This window comes from Protopterus annectens, chromosome 3.part0 (genome assembly GCF_019279795.1).
Source record: "Protopterus annectens isolate FY-2018-M chromosome 3.part0, PAN1.0, whole genome shotgun sequence".
In the NCBI taxonomy this organism is placed as follows: Eukaryota; Metazoa; Chordata; order Ceratodontiformes; family Protopteridae; genus Protopterus; species Protopterus annectens.
The window spans coordinates 570,268,485-570,294,757 of record NC_056731.1 but is presented as its reverse complement, the minus strand read 5'-3'; positions in this window follow the sequence as shown (position 1 = coordinate 570,294,757).

Below are 26,273 nucleotides of genomic sequence, written 5' to 3'. Positions count from 1 at the left end.
ACTGCATGGATCATGCTATTCCACACAGAGCCATGATGGTACCCACCAGATAACGGACGCCACTCTGGGGGTCCAGTTCCATGGACATAGTTTACAACAGGTGGAGGCTGTTGCAAAGTGGAGTACAATCCCATGGGTGGGGTAGCTCACTGGTCAGCCTCAGTAGGGCTACAGGATCCCTCATCACATCCTCTGAAACTAGCTATGTAAACATTACTGCAACACATTCCAGGGTGTACCACAAGGCATTATGGAGGTATATCAGTAGTCAATGGCAATACCCACATCTTCTCTGACATACAACAGTTACTCAGGAACATTACAGAACCAGGTGATGTTGGCAACATGCTGTCGGATGGGTTCAATACTAAAATTACACCCTCTCACTCCCTAAAGGGCCACAATCCATGCAGGAACATTGCTGTGTCCCTGTGGTCACACCTACACAGTACTAACCTGCACTCTATATGGCCTGGAACACTGGCTCCATGTGACCGTCCAACATCCCATGCAGTGATTTACACAAACTTCTGAACGACATGTCTCCCCACTTGGCCACCATATTCATTAAACGCCTTGTATCAGACATTGTGGCCCCTGAATGGCACACAGCAACAGTTATCACACTCCACACAGGTGGCGCCACAATGCACGAGGGGGACTATTGCCCTACACACCTGACTGGACTGCTCTGCAAGACTATGGGGCACATCATCATGGAAGTCATTCACAGAGACATTGGTGGGCTCTGGTCCTTTGATGCCACCCAGGTTGGACTTGTTAGGGCCAGAGCATGGCTCCTACACCTGTTGGACTTCTTTCATGCAGTTACCAGGGTAGTTGATGATGGTAAGAGGGTCCACACAGCCTACATTGTCCTCTCATTGCCTTGCAGCACCGTTCTCCATTCTGGTATTGACAACATACACATCCACCTGCATATCAACCCCTATGTCTCAGGATGCTATGCAAAGTGGCTCATGGATGGGACACACACAATGAGGGTAGCATACCATAGTACCTACTGTATTTCAGTTACACTTGGCGTACCACAGTCCTCAGTCATAGGGCCCCTCATGTTTGGTATATGCTTCCCTGAGGTACAGGCTAACACAGAGGGACTTTCCCTGCCTAGCTTTACAGACAACTGCATACAAAACACCATGATTGATCCACCAGCTGATACTGACCCCCTCCATAAGGGTGTCACTGTGACGGATACCTGATATCAATATCATGGCCTCAAGCTGCATGACACAAGGTGCATGAACATCCCCTTTGCATTACACCATTCACCCACTGACTATCACATAGGTGGTAGTCCCCTACATACATGTCTCATTGTACTTGCTCATAGTACATACAAATGTCGCACCCACTCCTTTGATAACCATATTGCCACTGTAGCATGGATATCCTTCTATGTGACCACACTTATCTGTACTGTGTTTGTATCTGGAACATAGGCACCCATTGTACCTCTGAAGTCCAGACGTATACATACATTCAAGGGTACAACACCCCATTTAGGGTGTACCTTACACAACAGTTACGGCTTTACATACTACAACATTAACACTCCATGACGTTTATTGAGCTCCGACGGTTGAAGTATGTGGCAGAACTACGGACACCATGTCTGTACACAGTTGCATACTACATACTCAGGGGTGACCTCTGCTGAACAGACAGGGCCCAAGTCCACAACAATATTTATGGATATACTCCACATACGCGACATAAGCAAAAGCCACTGTGAGCAACATGCTCATGGATATGTGCACACACGCAATGATGAGTGGGATGTGCTTGAGGGTTACATTCCCAAACCAGACACTCACCATGCTTTGGAACATGATTCCTATGTACATCACGCAGGGACACTCAGTAGCCCTGTTCATGTGATACCTCACTTGGTGGATGGGAGACACATGTACGCCAGGGATCACTGCAGTGGCTGTACTGTGCAGAGGTGCAAGTAACACATGGCTCTGCTGTTCACAGACAGGACACTACCCTAGAGAGGTGCCACTGATGTGAACACTGTAGTTGTGCTTACACAGACTTGCCAGACTGCATAGTACCCCACAATGAACCTGTGAAGCTATTACATGTCCTTTGTGCATGGTTAATTGAGTAGCCCTTCAATTTAGATTAGCTATCACGCTATTACAGTGTCCCGTGACTACAAGCCATATGTATCCTGTTATTGTATATTGTACATGCCAATAGACGATACCTTTGGTATGCATGATATGCCTGTTATGCTGTGTAGAATATCTGACATATCTACCTACAATACTGTACATTACACATATTTTACATAGTATCCCATAATGCAAAGCATACTTGCACAGCAGGACCATCTTTGACATGTCATTGTCGTTATATGCCCATACACATGCCTACTGTGATGGTATATCAACATATACTATCCCCTGCTATGGCACATACTTGTTGGACATACCCTACCACTGACGGCGGGTGGCATGGGATTGTTCTGTTTAAAGCCCTCATGTAGCATCCCTTGTGGTGTCTGTGATGTTTACCTTCTGGCTCACTGCAGGACACACAATTTCTACAAGCGTTACTATGTTCTGCAAGACATCACTACATAATACTTTTTCCCACTTTATGCATTGCGGACACTTTTAATTAATACAAAACAGGCTATACATACACTAACATAATTAATACATAACAGGCTATACATACACTTACATACCGAGTGTTCTACATACCTTGTAGTTGTTCCGGACTTTCATAACTATCTCTCTTACACTGTTTAAACAGTTCTATGGTATGAGCATACGGTTTGAATGTCTGGCAAGTCATCCTTATATACGTCGATACCTGTAACATGTGGTTTCCTGCTGCCAATTGCTGTTCCTGAGTGACTTATTACTTGCACATCAGCTGTGCAGCTACTCCATTCGCCAATTACATGGCAACAGTGGGGTATAATTGAATTCTCCACTTGGGCATTGCCCATTTGCCCTACCTTTGGGAAGATGGCCTGTATTGTGTTTTGTTCTGTGTAATTGCAACTGCTATGTGTAGAGACACGTATAGTTTGGATTCTTGTCCCTCATGGATTGTGTGTGACGGCTAGAGTATGAGGTTCTACATGTGAGTGCACCTGTCATACCAACCATCTGATAAGGGACTATTGCAAACAAAACCTGTAACATCACCGTTTGTTCCATTATACAATGGCTACGATTTTACAAGGCCCCTTTAAATGTGTCTTTCACAAGGTATGTTAATGCTTCTGCAGATGTAATTGACTGACTGGATGTTTGTGCTGTAATTACAGTCTGTATTGCTATAGTTTTGTGTGTGGGGGATGTAGGTGGGTGTATGATGCATAAACAGGTTTGTGGGGCTTGCATTTCTACATATTCCATATAAGTGTGTGGTCTCCTTCCCTAATTAAAGAGCTATCAGTTAGTAAACATGTGTTACGGGATTATACATTAGGCCATTGTTAACTGGTTTCTATATAGTATGCAGGTGAGGTTGATACTTCCATACCTCCGGAATTACAGTGATATGTAAAGGGATGTTACTAACTGACAGCTGTCCCGTGTATTTCTGTCCCAGATATTTGCAGTCATTGCAGTTGTGTTGGTAACTGAACCTCTTTGGCATGGGTTGCCATCTTTTCAAATGGACATTGTGGGACACTTGTGGAACACACATCGGTGTTTACAGGCCAACACATACCCACGGTCAGTACACAGGGTAGCACATACTTTTATCCTCAATACATACTTATTGTTGTAGGACTTTGGCTACTTATATTGCATGTAACATTTACGTTTCTTACATACAGGAATAACTATTTAATGCAACTATTACATAATATATGGGACATAATAATGTCCTACAATCTCGGACAGTTGCCCTTTGTAATGTTTTATGTCAGGACACACCTGCCCATGTGGGGCTAATGTGGGACAGGTGGCAACCGTATGCCTATGGCTAGCTATAACCACACCTACCATAATGATCTACCTCTGTGTTGGCACTAACAGACACACAATGCAGACACACACACACACATTACAGTCACATGGAAACGCACACGGCACCCTCAACACACACATCACAGACTACGTCAATCACAAACACAGATTAACACAGTACCTACGTGGACTGCAACACCGGCAGCGGTAACTAAATGTCCCTTCTTATCGTGATAATATTACTCGCGGTTCTTGTGTTCCGGTACTGTGTTCTTTCGGTCTTTCAGCCTCGTGGTTACGCGTGTCGATATGTGACACATTCCATAGTTGGCAGTGTCCTATTTATTTGTACCTCCAAGGTTTTATGAATGTCGTTGACCTATCTATATATTTGCAGATATCGGTGAATCTGTATATATCAACATATATCTCTCTACCACCCTTTCTATCTGTATTATATCATATGTATGTATATATATATATATATATATATATATATATATATATATATCTGACAGGGAAAGTGAAAGGCAAACTACACCTTTCATTGTGTACTTGTTGGTGTATACTGTTTCCTGGACTCCACACATTTGTGTCTGAATCTGTCACATTACACAACTGCCGTAGGTACATCTTGGCTACCATAGTGTTAGGTGATTGTATATATGATTGCGTGTTCTACTCCTGGCAGTGGTCGTTTTACCCCTGAGAGCAAGCGCTATTAGTACAGGGGGTGAATAATACTGGTTTCACCTGTTCTGGACATCATTGACCATGATCTGCGTGATATTCAGAGATGTTTGGCCCTGTTTCATGCATATCCGTATACTCATATTTCAATGACGCTTACCAGCACTGGGCAACACATATTCCCGCTAACGTGTGCTAAACATGATCTGATGACCTGCATCCGACATGCATTATTCGTGCCTTCAGGATTACGTTACATCCCTTGCAGGACATGGGACCGGGAACATGCCCGACGGTCACTGCATTTACCACTTGGCCATCTGGGATTTGTGCACATGTTATGGCATTTTGTATGTGGAGTATACTACGGTTGTTACTCCATACTGCACTCACATGGGTAACTCAGTTAGTTTACATATGGATGAGTCCAATTACAGGTATGTCCATGTAATGTTTACTGGATGTGCTCCAGCATTGGGTATGTATATCACAGTGAGCCACACACAATAATGTGCTACATCTTTGAACGAACGTAGAAGGAGCATGCTGGGGTGACGAATACCTGTCATGGGTACACCCCATGCCTTGACACAACATCCATGATTACATTATGTGGAGCCCCTCATTAACGCAGCAGGGAATCCGTGCAGAGTGTGTGCAGAACAGTGCTTACACACATGTGATCCCGTGATTGCCTCTGCTCCACTCAGCGACAGTTGGTTACTCGATGTTGTGGCAACAGCAGACGCTGTTTGCCTCGTTTGGTGTATGGCCTCTGACAATTGGGCGTGTACCTACCGATGTACCTAGGAACCTATACACACAGCACCAACATCTGCTGATAGGCGCATGTACTGTTCAAGTGTTGACATTCCTTGTTCCAATAGCTGTTGTGTGTACAATGTTTGAGGGCTGCCTATGGCGGATTCACACAGTGGGCCACCTATACATTACAGTTTACAGGTGGTCGTGTGTGTGTGCCATCCATTTTACTTTGTGTGCAGGTGGAGAGGCGTGTCAGTCCGTAGGGGCCTACACTGTCAGAGTATGTGCTAAGGTGTAGGCATATTCGGTATGCCTCTGTCTACCTACTGGGGCTGGCACAGGGTGTTCGTGGTCTGAATCCCTTTGTGCCTGTGATGGCCTTGGCAATTGCGGTGGGCTATGAGGGCCTTCACCATTTTGTCCCTGCTGCAGCTGTTTCCACAGGTTCATGTTATATAGCATGGCACATACTATGAAGATGTGGGCACACAGGCCTGGAGAGTACTGCAAGGCTCCACCAGATGTGTCCAAGCAATGGAACCATGATTTCAGCATCCTGAACACACGCTCTATGATGATTCTGGTTTGTGCGTGTGCTTCATTATGGCATTCTTGCATGGGTGTGTGTGCATTTCTGATGGGAGTCATCATCCATGGCTCCAGTGCATAGCCAGCATCCCCCACAAGGTGGCCATGTGGGAATGTCCCCCCTGACAAATACCTGATACAGCTGTGAGGCATGCCAGATATGGGAGTCATGATAGCTTCCAGGGCTGCCAGCACACACATCCGTGATAATGCCCTGGGCATTGTTACCAACTTGGCAGTTGATGGGATGAAATCCCTTGCGGTTTAAATAGCGCCTACCATGCTCACCATGTGGTGACATGATATGTATGTGCATGCAGTCTATCGCACCCAGTACCTCCGGGTAGTGTGCCACATGGTGGAAGTGATGCATATTGCTGGCCAACTCCTCCTGAGTTCGGGGGGAAGTATATATGCTGATTGGCATGTGGTAACATGGCATCCAGGAACTGGATGCTGATGCCTGTGAGATCCCCATTATATCTCCAGTTGGCCTTTGAAAGGTACCTGTGGCTAGTATTCGCAAGCTTACACATATCTTCATGTCCACTGGGATGGGTTCCCCTCTGTTGTTTCTGGTTCTCGGGCGTGGCTGGCACAGCTCAACTATTCACTGGAAGATGTCCCTGTCCACCCTGTAATGCTCTACTATCTCCAGATCATGTAGCCCCTGGTAGGTTACCCTTGGTCTGAGCACTCTTCTCCTCCTCCGGGGCCTGCGGTGGTTGTCAGCATCATCCTCCACAACACCGTCAGTCTCTAACACATGGTGATGAATCACAGCTATGGCAGCTCCCAACATGTACATTTTAAAAGTTCCCTGTGTATTTACACCTATGGTGCAGTGTTTGGGAATACACAGGTGTGTGCAGGGTGCTTTCACACTTTATACTATTGTGCTGTGAACATCGATGATGTCATAGGGTGTGTATATACGATCGTAGCTACAGGGTATCTTATGTGTTTTACTACAGGGACTACTATTGTGGTGCCTTTGGTGTTGAATTACATTTGGCTGCCGTGGATTACCTCTTGCCCTTCCCTTTACATTTCTTCGCGTTTCACCTACAATTTTCTGGCATGCATCCAGCAGCCTGCTTTCATTTCTACTTTCCTAGACCTGGCTTATCTTGCGTAATGTGTTCTATTGCCGGTCTGCTGTAGGTTTGCTTTGCTCTGCAATGACAGTTCTCCTTTCTTTGCAATCCGATGCCTCCCCTATCCTGTTTTGCAGGTTTCTGTGAGTAGACTTGTCAGCTGCCGTCGATTGCCCGCTGTGAGTTAATAGGTGTTAATTGCTCAATTGTACTCCAATTACCCTACTGCGGCATTTCCTTCTTTTCTTCCCCTGACCTTCCTGTTTGTGCTATTGTTCGCGGCGTGTGCATCTGCTTACCGTGTTTCAGGCAAGTTTTCATCCCCGTACACATGCGCTTTCGGGCACCATGTGTGCTCTCAGCTAAACGATTCTATACCTACCTCCCCACCCCTGTCCTGCAGCTTTGCTTAGCAATGGCCAGGCCAGATTTGCATTGCTCCAATGTGCTTACAGCTGTGGTGGCACACCCCATTGCTGATGTCATGTATACCTCTGAGCCACTCCTCGGTGTTATAGCGCTGCGCCGTATGGTACATCCTTAATCCAGTGGGATGTTTGCGATTCAGTATTACCTGCCTCATTTGCATGGCATTGACTACTAATTCATAGTTACTGCCCCGAACACTGTCACAGACTCTTAGCAACCCTTGCAGCTTGGTTGTGGTGTACCATGCATACCATTGTATATTATGGTGAAATCCTGATTTGTATTACATTGCGATTTTCTGACACTTGTATATATTCTCTTTGTGTTCCAGTTTGCGCACACATGCCCTGTGGTTGTACTTTGCGTTACTGTGGACATGACATTAAATGTTATTTTTTAGGTGTTGTGCATCTTTTCTTATGCCATTGGCTGTGTATTTAGCCATTGGCATATGTTAACTTTGTAATACATGAGTCTGGTCTGCTTCCATATCTCCGATTTTCTGTTTGGGAAAATGTAAACCGTGTTTTTTGGTTTACATTTCCGTAGGCTTACGCTACGCCTGCACCACTTCATGAATCACTATTTACCTTCATTTGCATGGTGCGGCACTGCGCATGGGGTGATTAGCATACCTATGCCGAGGGCTGCGCAGTTCTGGTGTACGCCGGTACTGCACGTGAAATTGCATCGTACCTGAATCGCTCGATGGATTATACCGCCTACACTATGCCTGCGCCTGGCGCAAGCTTCATGAATCCTGGGGACAGTCAAGGAATGATATATATTGAAAAAACAAGTTCAGATTTATATTTTAGTTAATGAGTATTGGATCATAGGAGTTGGAGTTAAATTTACTGAATATACTTAGATACCATAATTCTGAATTTGAAAGGAAGTCTAATGATTCTTGATGACTTTAATTGGCTATTAAATAAAAAAAGATTCAAGTGCACCTATGAAGATCAGAATATCATCTACAGCTAAGCTTTGTTACACTTTATTGAAGTATTTAATTTTAAAAATAACAAATGTTTCTATATCTGAATTATTATTTTATGATCACTATTTATATAGATGTGGAACTCAAACAAGAATAGGTAGGGTATTGATTTCAAATTATTTAGTTCAAAAATAGAAAATGTAAAAGTGATCTCATGCCCTTATCTAATAATAATTTTATGGCATTTGATATCATAATTCATCTAAAAATGTATTGCCTTGTAATAGGATACATGCATGCATAATAAATGTAGAAGATTTTTAAAAAAATGTTTTCTGGAACCAATTAAATACTACATTGTTATAAATAATAATATGGAGGTCTCATATGTTAACTTATGGGATTCTTTAAAGGCTTATGTATATGGTAAAATAATGGGCTGGTACATTAATAAGAGGAAACAAAGGGATAAGGAATTACTAGAAGAACAAATATACATTGACAAACTAAAGTTTAACATTCAAAAAGGTAATAACAAGTTGCGTACTGAATTGGTTAGATTAAATTCAAAATAAGTAGAAATTTTACAACATAACCCTTCAATAAATTTAGAAAAAAAATTAAACAACAATTGTAAGCATTACATTCTAAAAGTATGCATGTTAACAATTAGATCAAAGAACTCTATTAATTCTAATAATATCAGAGAAATTAAGAAACAGAGGAAATTCTGGATTGTTTAGCAATTATTACAACAAACACAACAATACTAATAATACTATGATAGGAAAGGGACTAATCAAAACTTTTCTAAACAAGACCATATGCAAACTGAAAAAAAATTACAATGGCAGGATTAAAAGGGCAAATTAAAACATTAAAAGATAATAAAGCTGCTGGTAATAATGGAATTATCCCATAAATATACAAATTATTAACAGATGAAATAGTTATTTCATTACAGGTATTTTCTTTGGTCAAAGATATATCTAATATCGCTCCATCTTGGAAATATGTACTCATTAATACCATATTAAAACAAGATAAAGATGTGTCATTATGCTCCTCTTACAGTCCAAGGTCTCTTTTAGATAGTAATTATAAACTATTTATGTCTAGCTATCTTAACAGACTAAAACATTTTCTACTGAAGTTAATTGATAAAGATGAAACTGGTTTTCTATCAAATAGATATTCTCATGATAGCATTACAATGATATTTACTGTAAATGATTATGCTTATAATTATAAGTATTATCAATAATTAGTTTAGACTTAAAACCTTTAATTCTGTAGAGTGTTCTTGTCTTCTGCTCTAGAAACATATAATTTTTCAGGAAAATGTATATGGCTCATTAATTATATTTATCAGAACTCCACTGCCTTTATAAAATTAGAATCATATACCAGTTAAAATAAGTAAAAGTACAAAACAAAGCTGTCCATTATCTTTTTTATTTTTTACTTTACCATTGATCACTTTGTTAATTTTATAAGATCAGACCTGGATATTATAGGATTTAAAATAAATTAACATTATTATTCTAAAATGTAGCTTTTTTCAAATGACATTTAATGGCAATTGGTAATACAAGTGAACCTTGTTCTCCTTTAATTAAATCATTAAATACTTTTGAATCAATATCGGGATCAAGTTTTTATAATAGTAAGACAATCATTTTATTAATTAATAAGGAATTAAATGAATCAATAAAAACATTTGCTAACTTTAATGGGGATAAAACAATTAAATACTTAGAAATTACATTGTCATGTAACTATAATGCCATAGCACTGATTAATTTTAATAATATCCTAGGTTCTCCTCATTCATCAATGAGCAAATGGAATAAATTGCATTTATCTATGGAAGAGGAGTTGACATTAATTAAGATGATTATCTTACCAAAATGTTATATATCATCCTGTCAACATCTTTCCCCCCTAAAAAATCTATTAAACAGTTAAATAGTTTGTTTTTAAAATCTCTAACAAACACTTGCCATATTTAAATATTATCACAAGCAACATATTCAGATTTTAGGAAGCAGCTTTAAATATTTGCTAAAGAAATAGTTTAATAGAATTACTAATAAACAATTTGATTCTTATTATATAAACAATAATTTAATTATATTTATGAAATTTCTTTCTAAAATCCTTATTTAAAAGCTTCTTTTTTACATTATTTGGTATAACCTTCACAGTAGAAACTATTGCTGCTTTTGATATTTCTAAAAATGTTTGCTTTAAAAAATCAAAATCTATGTTTTGGTGACAACTGATGAATGAAGAAAAACTACTTACAGTTTATTATATAATACATACATTTGATATAGATATGAAAAATAAGTTAATTATACAAACAGACAGATGATTTGTCAATTCTAAATTGATTTAATATCTATTTCACTAAAGAAAATTGTTCTTCCTTTAATTGACTTTTTAATCAATCTTGGTTTATAAAACGATCTAGGGAAATCATATTTATCTAAAATATATAAATTAATAAGGAATATAAACCCACAAGTTAAAAACAGCTATTGGAATTATTCTTCTTTATTAAATCTTTCTAGTCTGTCAGAAAATAACAAAATATTAATTGAGTTATCATTTAAAGAACCCACATCTTATAAATTGGAAATTATTTTCTTGACAATTTATTCATAAGATTTTTATTACCTTTCATAAATAGAACTAATGTATAAGAAGGATGTTGGCTTTCAAGATGCACAACTAACTTGCAAACTGAGTTGGAACACAGTCTTTGAATGTAATATCATAAAACCTTACTGGAAAGAAATTAATAGCTTCCTTGAGTATTATGGACAGACAATTTCAAGTAAACTAAATCATTGGTACTATTTAATGCTCCAATTTATGGAAATGTTCCTAGAAAGCAATATCCTCTTCTGTAGAATTTGTTGACTATTGCCATGAAAGTTATTGCAATAAACTGAAAAAAATATTCTACTCTCTCTTTTAAAGAATTTATGAACATGGCTAATAATAAATGTCAAAATGAGTTAGTTATGATCAAATGAGAACAATAGATCCTACTGCTAATTATACTAATCAGTTAAAGTGCTTTACTAGAAAAAATGTTGATATATGTTTTAGGTAATTCTATGTTTATTTATAAAATTTTATTTCTCTCCTTGAAAGGGAATTATTAATAAGTTGATTGATTGATGAAGTCACTATTGTCAATAGTTTGTGTGTATGTTTTCTCTTTTTCTTGTTTATTGTTTAATGGTAATTCATTGTGTTTAAAATTCAATAAAAATAAAAAAATATATATAAATATATATACCAACATGGACAGCAATGTGTTATAAAGGAACCTGAGCAGGAGGAAGTGTAATAAATCACAAGCAAATGGGAAAAAAGCTCAGTAAGGAATACTTCAGAAGACTAAAATTAGTATTAAAAACTGCCTGATATCCAGGAATAAAGTCCAAGGTATAAACCGATTTGCTCTTCCAGTTCTAACTTTCAGCTTTGGTATGATAGGCTGGTCCCAAACAGCATTGAATCAGTTTGACAAGAAAGCAATAAAATGCTTCATATTTATCAAATAATAATAAACAGTGCATACTAAGATAATAGTTCCCTCAGTAGAATGGGGGCATAGGTCTCCTCAAAATCAACTACATGTAGAGGTCCACAATTGGGACTGCATACTTATATGATGACCTTATCAGACCCAAAAATACTGAGGGCCGGATTCACGACGGCTTGCACGGAGTCTAACAGTAGAGTAAGACTCCATGCAGCCATCATGTCAGACGAGCGATCCAGGAACAGCCTGTAGGGGCGTGTAAGAGAGATCCTAAAACGGCTCTTACATGGACAGGGTTGGGATATGCAAATCACCTCAATTGCAGATGAAAGGCATGCAAATGAGGTAGATTTGCGATTCAGGAAACCCGAACCTGTCTGAGTAAGAGCAGTGTTATTTGTAGAAATGTGCTCAGTTGACAACTGAGTACCATTCTGCAAATAGCAAAACGGAGCCATGACAGCTCCAAATAAAGGTTGCATCCAGTGCAGGAAGCATGCCAATGGCCAAATATATGGCCATTGGAAATGTTCCCTGATGCAAAATTAAAATAAATTTTTTTTTTTTTTTCGCTGATTTCCGATGTTTAAGCGTAGCGCAGCGCAAACGGGCTGCACTCTAAAACACAGAATGCTACAAATTAAAACCCACAAATGTGGATTTTATTGAAAGTGGTAATGTACAATGCAAGGGAATGGCAGGCTGAAGACAAGATGACCACCGAGTAGAGGTTGCTAAGGGGGGAAGCTCAGTCTAAGACATGTAACCAAGCATTAGTAGGCAATCCTATGTAAATGAGTCTTAGGATAGTGAATCGCTAGTTTACATAGCAAATGAGCACAGTCAGTGGAGTGTAGGAGTAGGATATGGGGAGTAACAGAGTAGAAGATAGGTGACATCACGAGGGGGGTATGTATGAAAGAAGTGAAGCTCATTGGAGCAGAGTGGCATGTGTCCACTGTCATTTAGACATCATGGAAAGAGGTGTGTCAACAGGTAGGCTACGGAAAGTCAAGAAATGGAAGGTGTATGCCGTGGATAACACCAAAGATTCTTGCTGAGTGGGTATGCGTGCGTGTGCGCGCCTGTAAATCCGAGTAAGACAGAGTGCATTCGTGTAAGCGTGAGTGCACGCGTTTAAGCCAGAGTAAGCATGTATAAGGCTGTTTAAAGAGTTGTAAGCACGATTGCGCTGGTGTGCACGCGTTTTAACCCGAATAAGCAAGTTTCAGTCCATGTAAGCATGTGTGCATGCATGTTAGCAGCTGTGTGCGTGTTTGCGCTTGTGTGCGCAGTGCTCCCCCCTGAGGAAACAGAAAGGAAAAAGGAAGCACAACAAATAGTAGGAAGCTACCAGGGAGTACTAGCAGAGCTAGCAGGTGAAAACAATCTGAATCAGACAATTACACAGGCAGTATACTAGCCCAGCCCAGCCTAGCACTTAAAACTCTGCCAACAACAGTCCATTATGTTTCTCACAACAGACACTGCAGTAAGCTAATAGAAGTGAAAACTGAAAAAGCTTTACTGAGACAAAGAAATGTTAGGGGCTGCCATTGCTGTTATAAGGTGACATATGCAACATGCTGAGGGTGGTGCCAATGGAAATGCTGCTAGACAACCCACAGTGAGGAGACGGAGAAGAGTGTACAGGCCCAGGGTAACCTACCAGGGGCTACATGAGCTGGAGATAGTGGAGCGCTATAGAGTGGACAGAGACCTCCTGCAGCAAATTGTTGAGCTGTGCAGGCCACGCCTCACACACAGAACCAACAGAGGGGAATCCATCCCAGTGGAAACCAAGGTATGTGTTGGCCTAAGAATACTAGCAACAGGTACCTTCCAGAGACCAACTGGTGATATGATGGGGATATCACAGGTATCAGCATCCAAGGTACTACACCAGTTCCTGGATGCCATGTCAGCACATGTTGGTGATCATGTATATTTCCCCAATTCCTGTGAGGTATTGGCCAGCAATATGCATCTCTTCCAGCAAATAGTGGAATACCCTGAGGTAGTGGGTGCAATAGACTGCACGCACATACGCATCAAAGCACCAGCTGGTGAGCGGGGTAGGGTCTACTTCAACCACAAGGGCTTCCCCTCCATCAACTGCCAGGTCATGTGTGATGCCCAGGGCATAATACTGAATGTGTGTGCTGGCTGCCCTGGAAGCTACCATGATTCCCATATCTGGCATCTGATGCAGCTGTACCAGACATTTGCCAATGGGGACATCCCACATGGTCACCTAGTGGGGGATGCTGGCTATACACTGGAGCCATGACTGATGACACTCATCAGAAACGCACACACACCTGAACAGGAACGCCATAATGAGGCACATGCACAAACATGTTATGTAATAGAGCGTGTGTTTGGGCTGCTCAAGTCACGGTTCCGGTGCCTGGACACATCTGGTGGAGCCTTGCAGTACTCACCAACTACATGTACCCAAATTGTCATGGTATGTGCTATGCTACATAATATGATCCTGCGAAAACAGCTGCAGCAAGACCAGCATAGGCCTGGGCCAAACAGCCCCCCACCATTGCCAAGGCCATCACAGGCAAAGCGTGACTCAAAGGAAGAACAACCTAAGCCTGCCCCAGTAGGCAGAAGGAGGCATGCCCAGTATACTTTGACCTTGGCAAAGAGGCAACACATAGCACATACACTGGCTCGGTAGGAACTCTGGAAATGATACCCCTCTCCAACTCGCATATAAAGTAAAAGGGATGCCTAGGTTGACACTACCTGCTTCCAAACATGTGCAGGGAGTGTATTATGTGCATCCGACATAGGCAGCCCTGCAGCACCACCTAAGGCATGAATGCCATGTGTTAAGCAATATAAAGCAGTGCTAAAAAGCAATTACCACCATGTAGTATATGCAAACAAAATCTCTCACACCAACTAGCACAACTGTGGTCAATGCTGAGTAATATTGGGCAATGTCCAGCAATGCTGGCGAATATTGAGCAATGTCGGACAAGCCTGGTCTAAGTAGGGCATAGCTGAACAAAAGCCAACATGCTCATATACGCTTAACAGGCCCTTAAGCAGTCTGGTCTGCTCAGTATGAAAATATAAAGCAGTGATGGGCCTCAAACACAGGATACTGTGCACTATTGCCAAAGCACTGAACCACTAAACCATGACAGTATTGCAGTGGTCCACCTGTATGACGGAATGTTGATAAGTCTATGCAAACTATTCTATGGAAACCCTGCAGGCACAGCATAATCCTTGTTGAGTTATGACACAAAGGCGAGTCCTGCAGTGAGAACAGAACCTGACTTCCAACACACACAGTATAAATGTTAATATTGGTCATGTTCACACACATCAGCAAATGTAGTGGACCTCAGATAGCAACATTCTGAAGGGTCACACTGGGCATGCTCACACACTTGAATAAATGAGACAAATGTCAGGCAACAAAACATGGAATGCTAGAACTGGGCATGCTCACACACTTAGGCAATGTCTGAGTACAGCAGTGGGCCACGCATATTTGGCAGTTGCATGTGTTAACCCAGGAACCTGTCACTATACAGCAATCTGCCCTGTGCACACAGTTATATGACAACAGACACATCTATAATATAGTGGAACCCTGTCATAATCAAATATGTTCTGCAGATACCGAATTTGTTCATGGAAACTGGTAAAGCAAAGATGATAAAAACCTGCAAACAGTATCAGCAATAAACATTGTGCATCATGAACATTAGCATAGGTTCAGAGGTCGATACTAGGCTATCTGCCCTAGGGCATGTACAAGCCTAGCCAGAGTGTGTTTGGCATTCACAACCCTGTCAGATTACTACACTGTGTGTGTGAATAGTAGGTCACACAAGATAGCCCATGTACATTTAGGCTGGTGTGCCTCTGTCTAGCAGGGAAACAGAAGATATTCCAAGGGTAAATATACAATCACCCATACAGTCGTCAAGATGTCTCCAGTAGGTGGTCAGTGGGTGGCTCTGCCTATGTGAAACTGGGATTACATTCTGTAGTGAGTGGAGCCTCTGGGATAAGAATCTGTCCCTCCACAATGTCCTATTAACATCTGTTCTGAGGTATACGTCCCTGGAGTGTGTAGCTCCAAGGGAGTTGGATATCCTGAGCTGGAGCATGTCCAGTGATTCTGGTTTGGGTATATCTGTAAACAACAGGAACACATCATATCTGAGTAGGTGGTAAGCGACTGAGTAGAGCTGGAGTTACTGCATCTGAACTATGCAGGGCATCTGTGTGAGTCCCTAGATCTGCTTGGTGAGGACCTTCCGTGGCCAGTACAGTTGCTGCAGGTGTCAGGTAAGGTACACCCCAAATGTGGTATTGTAACAAAGCATGGATGTGATGAGTATAGGGGCACAATGACCTCACTCGATCTAGATGTGAAACCGTATGGGATAAGGTGGCCCACATAGAAGGTGTGTCCAACCACTTTGGCAACGTGAATATTAAAGGCGACAGTACAAACAAGTCATGTCCCCAAACCCCTAACAACTCCTACCATATGTAATGGAGTACTACCTATGTGGTAATGTGTGGGCATGTTGTTACTCCCAAAGGGGATGACTATGCAACTAATGGAATTTAGCTGTATGCCATGGCTCAGGCACCAGTCATCCATCTCTGTGAGACCCTGATTGAGTATGCATGTGACAGCTGGAGAGTTGATCATGGCACCCAGTTTGCAGTCAAGTTCAAACATGTTCAGCAATGTTCCCCCTGAGGTAGCCTGTACATAAGACAACTATATACTGAACAAGAGAGATCCCAGGACCAAGCCGTGTGGGATGCCATGTGTAACTGGTGTATAGTCAGACATGGCACCTGCAATTCTGACCATGTGGGTGCTATCCCTGATCTAGGTATCAATCCATTGTGTGAGACATGTGTCCATATTGACGCTGGTGAGCCTATGCATAATGGGCCAGTGGGTTATTGTGTTGAAGGGTTTTGCAAGGTTCAGGTAGGCTGTGTGGACAGCCGTCCCTATGTTGATGGACCTGTTAGCCGTTTGAAGAATACAAACAGGTTCAAGAGGCAAGATCTGCCCACAACAATGCTGAAATTTGTAGGACACAGTGTCTGTAGGTTCCCGATGTCTATGTGTAAGACTCCTATGACAATATGCTCCATAGCTTTGCAGAACAGGCTACATAGGCTTATAGGGCAATATTGTCTGTGGTCCATTGTGGCACCAATTCTGTGGAGTGGGACCACTGCCGCAGTACACCATTCCTCGGGTACATATCCTGTGGTAACTCTGATATTCAACAGTGATGTAATGTGAGGGTTGCGTTTGTCATGATGCTCGTGTATGATGCAGGCTGGGACACCATCTGGTCACATTGATACTGTGATGTACGCTGTGGGGAGGGCAGCACTCACTTGTTACTGTGTGATGTCAGGGAGGTTATACTCTGTTGGGATGGATAGTTACTCCTTAGGGGGGATGGGTGGGAAACATCTGCACTGAACCTGTTTGCCAGGATGTAGGCAATGCCAGTGGGTTCAGGGTAGTTTAGTCAGTATGCAGTAACTCACAGCATATCAGTGAGTGTCCACCCAAGTTCCTGACATAACTGAAGAAGGCCATGTGATAGGCCTACATGTCAGTTGCAATTGTCTGGTAGAAGCTGCCCTTAGAAAAGTCCATGAGTGATTGTAGCTGTCTGCTAGTACAGATCACAGATGCCTTCCCAGTCTGGGATTGTGCTCTATCATGTAGTAGCATCCTCCTGACATTCTACAGCTTATTAATGGCTGGGGTCTACCAGACAGGTCCCCTGCCATTGTAGTAGTGGGTCCTGTTGTTATTTGGGATAGCACAATCCATGCAGTCCACTAGGTGTCCATAGAATGTGTATGTAAAGGATGCAAAAGTGTGAGCCATATATGCCACTGTCTCAGGATCTCTGAAGGATACCACCCTGCTTTGGTGAAGTGAGATGTTGGCTCATGAGAAGTTCACCAAGATTACCCAGGATGGGTGTGTGGAGGGTATATGTATGTCCTGTGAGATACATGTATGTTCTGACCTTACCGATGAGGGGGTATATCGCTGGTGTGGAACATAGAGTCCCCATGTTGGTGATGAGTAGGTCCAATATGTATTCCCCCTTGTGGCTGTGCTGACTGGTTGTGCCAAAGCATATGAGTCCACAAATTGTAGTGACTGTTGGGTGAGGTTGTTGGGGCTTGAGTAGTATCCCCAGTCAATATTTGTGTATATGAAATCACACAATATAATGGTGTTTGTGGAGACCTTCATATTCTCCATAGTTCCCACAAAAACCGAGTGTGGTTCCTGAGTTTGGGAGTGTGCTCTGTAGCAGGCAACACACTGAAAGGCAGTATTGCATAATGGTAGTTGTATATGTATGGTCTGTGATACTTTGTGCAGTGCCACTAACCTGGAGGTGTGTGTATCTGTGATGTATAAGGATACTCCCCCTAGTTTTGTTGTCTATTCCAAGTCTTGTTGTCAGACAGCATGGTATGAAACATAACCCAGTAGTGCTGGTGTGCATAAGCGAGCCTGAACCAGGAGTCTGTCAGTACACAGATATTGCTCTCCTCCAAGCTGTGGAGAGTCCTGAGTGGCCACAATATGAGGTTAACACAACTGTTGTTGAGCAGCATTACCCTTAGTTTCATTTAACCTGTAACGTCTATGGAGGTGGGCTTGTCTTCTGAGCCCAGCTTAAAAAAGGCACTATGGTGGTAGCAAGAGCCTTAGCTAGCATACCAAAGTCCAAGGGTGACAGGTGTAAGCTCTCCATAGTGAAGCTACGTGGCATGTTGAGCATGTCACCATATGCTGACAGACACTGTATCCCCTATGAATGAAACAAATTAGTTAGCCAACTGTTAAACGTGATATGTTTGTCTGTATACTATGACATCATAATTGGTGGGTGTAAGATGCTAGACAAGGTCAGGGTCATACTGGCCTGGGCTACATGATCAGAGTGTACCTCTATGTATCATGTCATGTGGTCCAGGGAGTAACGTCTGAGGTTACACACACCAGCATGGACAATGATGGTGCCAGTCTTGTACTTGCTTTGGAGTGACCTGACTGCCTGTGTTATTCGGCAGATCCTGGCACCCAACAGACAGCCCAAAGTGACTATTCCCTTGTCAGGGCTGGTGAGTGGTACGTCGGTGTGTCTGAACATAAGTGTCACCTATTACAAGTGTATTAGGTGTGTTGTGTAGCCCGAAGGGCAGCGACTGTGTGGCACACTGACATTGTGAACTTTGTGATATGTGGGTATTGTAGTGGGGTAGCAGGTGTGTGTGTCTGCTTTGGAGGTCTCTGCTGCTTAGGTAGAGTTCATTTACAGCATCCGAGTATGTCAATGTGTGCAAATGTAGTTTGAGTGCTGTTGCTAGAGGATATGTGAGGCTGATATGTGGTGTGTGTGGATACCTTCACCACCTGATAGACTGTACCAGTCATGGGTCGAGAGAGTTCAGCTCCCTGTATGTTTATATAGGTGGATCTCACATATATATCTGAGTTTGTTGGGAGGAGGAGAGGGTTGTCTGTGTACATGAGGCAGATGTGACATTGTATCAATATCACAATATCCACCAGATGGACTGAAGAGTACACACATAACCGACCCCTGGTCATGCCAGGATATCGTCATGACATACTCTGTAGCCTGATCACAAAGGATCAGTAGGGTGTTAGGCATGTAAAAGAGTATAACAGGGATTAGTGCTCATGTTCGTTAGTGTTTTGTAAAGAGGAGCTGAGAAGGACTCCAGACTGAATCATGACACCTCCTTTAGCTATGTCATAAATATCAATGTACACCCATATTTGTCCGGAGTCAGGGCCAACTGTACCTGAGTGCCAATGCTGACATCATGACAGACAGGCCCATATGTACATACCCACCCCCCACTGACAATAGTCCACATCATCAAACCAGGAGATATCACATGTAGAATGGATGAGCAGCTACCCCCACTGCCAAAAGCATGGCAGCAGGTGGAATACATTGATTCCCAATATGTGTCATGCACAAACTACAGAACAAACAGATCCTGCACCTGAACAGTCAGCTGATCCGCACCCCCTACACAGGATGTGGAAACATTGAATGTGTCACAGCTACATATGGTACTCCCCACAAGTGTTGCTGCACAACACACCATGGGAAGTCAAGTCCAGTATGCCTATGAGGTCTGATCTGCAAGGTCATGGAGTCCATCATGGCTGCAGTCATAAACAGAGCTATTGGAAGCTGACACACACACAACCCTACCAACTGTGGTATGTTCATGTGCGGATCATGGTTCCCAAACATGCTAGACTGTTTGCAAGGCAGCCACCCAGGACATACATCAATGAACACATCTATACATGTGTCACATAGACTTTGAATAGCCCTTTATCAACATCCCAGACACATGTAGTATCCACAAAACCAAGAAGCTGTGCATAAATATGTGTTGACATATGACGGAATGTCAATGTGTCCACAGATAGATCACACAAGGTAAGGTTTCTGAGGTCATGTTCAAGCTGTTGACACCTGCTGACCCACAAACTGTGTGTGTGTGTGTGTGTGTGTGTGTGTGTGTGTGTGTGTGTGTGTGTGTGTGTGTGTGTGTGTGTGTGTGTGTGTGTGTATGTGTGCAGTTTCCTTTGAGAGGTGTTCCCTTTTTGGAGACTGGGAAAACTCAGTAAAGGAGGTACATTCCTCTTTGGAAAGTCTGATGATGTCACCATTCTACAAATACTGCAGGAGAAGAGAAACCAGCCAGTAAAGCAAGTAGCGTGCGGTATCATGACATAGCTAGGTAGGGGTTTGAATCCTGCAAACTGTGTTTGTGTGTGTATGTATGTGGGCAATTGTCTTTGAAAGGAGTGCCCTTTTTAGAGACTGTGAAAACACACTAAAGGAGGTACATTCCTTTTTGGAAAGTCTGATGATGTCACCATCCTACAAATACTGCAGGAGAAGGAAACCCAGCCAATAAAGCAAATAGCGTGCCGTGTTAATGCATCTCTTTCTAGTATCATAACATAGTTAGGTAGTGGTTTGAATCTTGCAAACAGTGAGTGTGTGTGTGTACAGTTGTCGTTAAAAGGGGTTCCCTTTTTGGAGACTGTGAAAACACACTAAAGCAGGTACATTCCTCTTTGGAAAGTCTGATGATGTCACCATCCTACAAATACAGCAGGAGAAGAAAAAACAGCCAGTAAAGCAAATAGCACACTGTGTTAATGTGTCTCTCTCTAGTATCATAACATTGTTAGGTAGGGGTTTGAATCCTACAAATGCTGACTGTGTGTTACTGTTGGTCAACGTGGTGTGGGTTTGCTTTTACTATGGTATGACATCGTATGATGACAACAGTAAGTGCATTGCAGACATCAGGTATCTGTGTGGCAAATATATATGTGTACATGTCTCCTCAGTCAGTACATAGGTGTGAAGCCTGCATACTACTTGAATACATTTGTTTCCATTGACAGGTTGTGCCGCTGCTTCTCAGATCGTAGGTCACATATATATGTATGTGACACGGCCGTCCACTGTCGTGTTCTGTGGCCAAGGTCATCTGTGGCACACACATCCATGACAGTTACTTAAGAGTAGTGTGAGTGAGGGTATATGCCTGGGGTTTATGTCAGACATGGTCATACACAACAAAGTCTGCCAAGAATGGACAGTCTTTATAGGTGTACAACTGCCTTGTGGATATGCATTCAGGCCTCTAATGTCTTATGTGATACACCTTGGGACACCACAATGCCTATGGATATGTGGATACCAAGAGACACATGACATAACTTGGGTCTGTATGTACACAATGGTACCCGACATACATGTTGAGGGCTACCACCTGTGTGGTACCGACGTGATAGTATGTTTAGTACATGAGGATGACTATGCCATAGTCGGCTTACTGCTATACAGCATGTATCACACAACAGGTATCTGTCTGTATGATACCCTTGTGTAGGATATGCGTCCCATCCAGGGAATGCATTGTAGGCCAATCCATGCATTCCCAGATTTGGATGGACACATCCCTAGTGTGTCTGCATGTACCTATGGGGGCTATATGACACACAGGTGTGGTCACAGTAATGGGTGGCGGTCATCACCACTGGTTAGTGTTATAGTGTAGCACCGGAAGGATCCAATTGATACTAGGTTCCCTACTACTGTGTGCCATTTGTCAGGACATCATCCAATGATTGCTTATAGTCATGGTGTTGAGGTTGTGTATGCTACCAGACCGCAAATCATTGACTGATATTAACGGTATCACCCGCAGCATAGTGTCAACCCATGTCATACACACGTCTACCCATGTTAGTACATAACTGTAGTAGAATGCATACTGGCTATTGAAAGATGCAATGAGATGTTAACAATGTGTACGACAGGGTATGCCACATGTCCCATGTGTCCACTATGCACGTACATCCAGACATTGCACACCCACCATGTTCACAGATGTACACTTGCTAATCTGTACTGCACACATCACACACGTACTGTCCACTCACTAACACATGCTGGCAACACATCACACATCAGCCAAGTGGCACATGGGTGGATAATACATACTCAGACCTAACAGTGGTGTAAACAATGCTACATTGACAATCAGAGCTTTGATACATAATTACACTTCCTTGTTGACAACTTGCTATTATTGCTACACTGCTATAGTGTCACCCTGTGCATCAGCACCATGTTAGCCTGTCCCTCCATCGATAATGCAGATGGCAGGAGGCAGCACAGGTATCATCATATGCACAGGGCATTTTGTTGTTTGCCAGAGCCTGACATTGACCCATCCAATCGACATGTGTGTGTGTGTGTGTGTGTGTGTGTGTGTGTGTGTGTGTGTGTGTGTGTGTGTGGGACAACAGTACAGCATGGGCCAATGTTGATGTAATGTGTGTGTGTATGTGTGAGCCCTAGTTGTTTGCTTAATGTGTGTGTGTCTGCATGCACACAGTTCCACCATGTGGCTGCCATATACGGTGGTTTGTGGGACAGCCACAGACTGTACCTCCTTGGCTGTACAGATCACTGTCTCTGGCCACGGACACAGTACCTGTGCCTGGCAGGGGTGCTACAAACAGTATTGGGTACCAACCCTGACTGGGTACTGTCATCAGAGGCAGAGGTATGACGACTGGACCCATGTCCCTGCTGGGACTGGCCAGAGCCACATGCACATGGTCTACTGGGATGGACAATGGAGGTACTGCCACTACGGGAGTGGCTGTGAACTGTGGGCTGTCTGCGACCACTGCCAGCTGTTGCTGTTGCTGGCATGCGTCCGCATCGATGTTGCAACCATCCCGCATGGTCCTGGCTCGAGGAAGACATGTTGTGGAGGGCATCCATTGTCTCCCCCCAATGTCTATCAATGACCTCAGTGTAAGTCCGGATGGCACCGGCAAGGTCACGGATGCTGTCATTGATAGCGGTGTAATATGCCCTCTGCACCCTAAGTCCCTGCCTGGTGTACCGTTCCATACGTGCCTGAGCCTGCATTACAGCCCAGAACATAGTGGTCATCATAAGACCTGTGAGGGCACGCCTGCCAAGGGCAATATGTCCAGTGGTGCTCCCCCGAGAACCCCTGGACCTCCGCCTATATAGTACCTTTCCGGGTCTACGGCTATGGCTGCTGTGAGGGGATGCAAGTGCCATGGGTACCACACTCTCCTGGTCAATGCCAACTGTATGTTGTCCCTCGCGTATGGCCATTGGTGGTGAGGAATGTAATGGCAGTATGAATGTGTGCATAGATGGGGTTGAACGCTGTGTACTGTCGATTGGCGGAACAATGACAGACCCTGTCAAATCTCCCTGTGCCAAAATAGATGTGTCATCATCACCACTATCCATGGCAGTGGCTTCAGGTTGCCTGCCACTTTCGCCAACCTCTACCTCAGCACCTGTGAGAAGAAGAGAGGAAACACACGTTACGTTCTGCACATGCACACATGAACACATGCACACATGCGCACATGCACACATGAACACATGCACACATGCACACATGCACACATGAACACATGCACACATGCAGACATGCACACATGCACACAGGAACACATGCACACAGGAACACATGCACACTCCTCACTATAGCAGATACACACACAAAACAGAAATCCAAATCATACTCAGTACTGGTTGAAGGTGGGTGACAGTATCACAAGGCAAACAGTCATGTCACACGTGTCAGCATGTAGAATAAGTGTTGATCAAGTCCTGTGTACTGTCGATTGGCGGAACAATGACAGACCCTGTCAAATCTCCCTGTGCCAAAATAGATGTGTCATCATCACCACTATCCATGGCAGTGGCTTCAGGTTGCCTGCCACTTTCGCCAACCTCTACCTCAGCACCTGTGAGAAGAAGACAGGAAACACACGTTACGTTCTGCACATGCACACATGAACACATGCACACTTGCGCACATGCACACATGAACACATGCACACATGCAGACATGCACACATGCACACAGGAACACATGCACACAGGAACACATGCACACTCCTCACTATAGCAGATACACACACAAAACAGAAATCCAAATCATACTCAGTACTGGTTGAAGGTGGGTGACAGTATCACAAGGCAAACAGTCATGTCACACGTGTCAGCATGTAGAATAAGTATTGATCAAGTCCATGCAGTGTGAGTGTAGACAGCCATAGTTAATGACAGTGTACATGGCTGTGGTGCATGTGTGTACATGTTCAGTGATTGCCTACACCCTGGAACACAATGTGTACAAGGACACAACATTTCTGTGCAAGTATTATAAGCTCTGCAATGTCCTGTGCATCATCACACACAGGTATACATACCATGGCTGCATGTGTTATCTGTGTGTCACATGGATTTCCATGTCTGATTGCAGTGTCTGTGTCTGTAGCAGATAATTGTGGACACAGGTGTAGCACATGAATGCTATGTACACACACAGGATGAGTGGTGCATGTATACGTGATGGGATACCAATCCTAGACATGGCCATTGTAACAGTATGGGGTGTAGTACCATTAGCCATCATCATCATGCGTCATGTGGTCACTCAAGGCCACTAAAGTGTGCTAGACCACCATCTAACATGCTGTACTCGAACCACAGTTCCGTGGCTAAGTTCACAATTACACAGCCACATTGCACAAGGGTGTGTGAGGTGCCCGATAGGGAGCATTACCTAACATGACTGTGTTATGTGTTGAGGAGTGTTGCACAACCCCATGCTAGGCCCCTACCCCTCAGGTATATTATGTGTGGTGTGTGGATGACATGTGGGATACTGAAGTGTGACCTGGCAGCGGGTATCCGGTTACACTATGTGTAGCATGCTGAGGTGTACTGCGTATGACAAATGTGTTATGTTGTGTACATGTGTGTCAACTATGCCTATCCAATGTGCAGTATAGTGTTGCCACATTTGTGTCTGATGCTCTGTGCATTGCATGTGATTGAGGCAGCTACTGACTTTACTGAGATGTTTCACGTCTCACAGCAAACATGCACAGCATGCATTATGCGTAGGTGTGTTATGTGTACATGGCCTACACCTCACCTATGACATGCACAGTTCAATACCAAGTTTAAAGTGTTAACACACTCACCAGCATGTATCGTCTGTCCTGCTGTGACACCAGAGGGACCTGCAAGAATATGACACAGTTTTTCAGTGGCCCCAACTGTGGCATTGCTACTGTGAGTGTGCTAAACTACAGTAGAACAACAGGCATAGGTGTACAGATACTATTCAAATTATCAGTATTTGCACACAATAGGCAGCACAACTGCTAAACACAGTACACATCTCACATATGCATAATCTAACAATACATGTAACAGTAGTCTACAGCTAGGGCATGTTACCTGCACGCTTCATGTCACCATGCTGGGTGGCTCCGGCCTCCATGACGACATATGTGTGATGTTGTTGCTGCTGTAGTCCAGGAGCCACCACACTTAGCAGCAGTTCCTCCACTCAGGATGTATGGCCACCCCACCACTTGTGGCAAGCTGCTGTCTGTGGATATCAGACGCACGCCGCTGGACATGTCTAATTAAATCACTGCAGTGATGGCGTACCTGCTCATATGTCCGGCTATGCATGCCTATGTCATTTACCCGACGAACAAGTTCTTGCCACAGTGCAGTACGCTC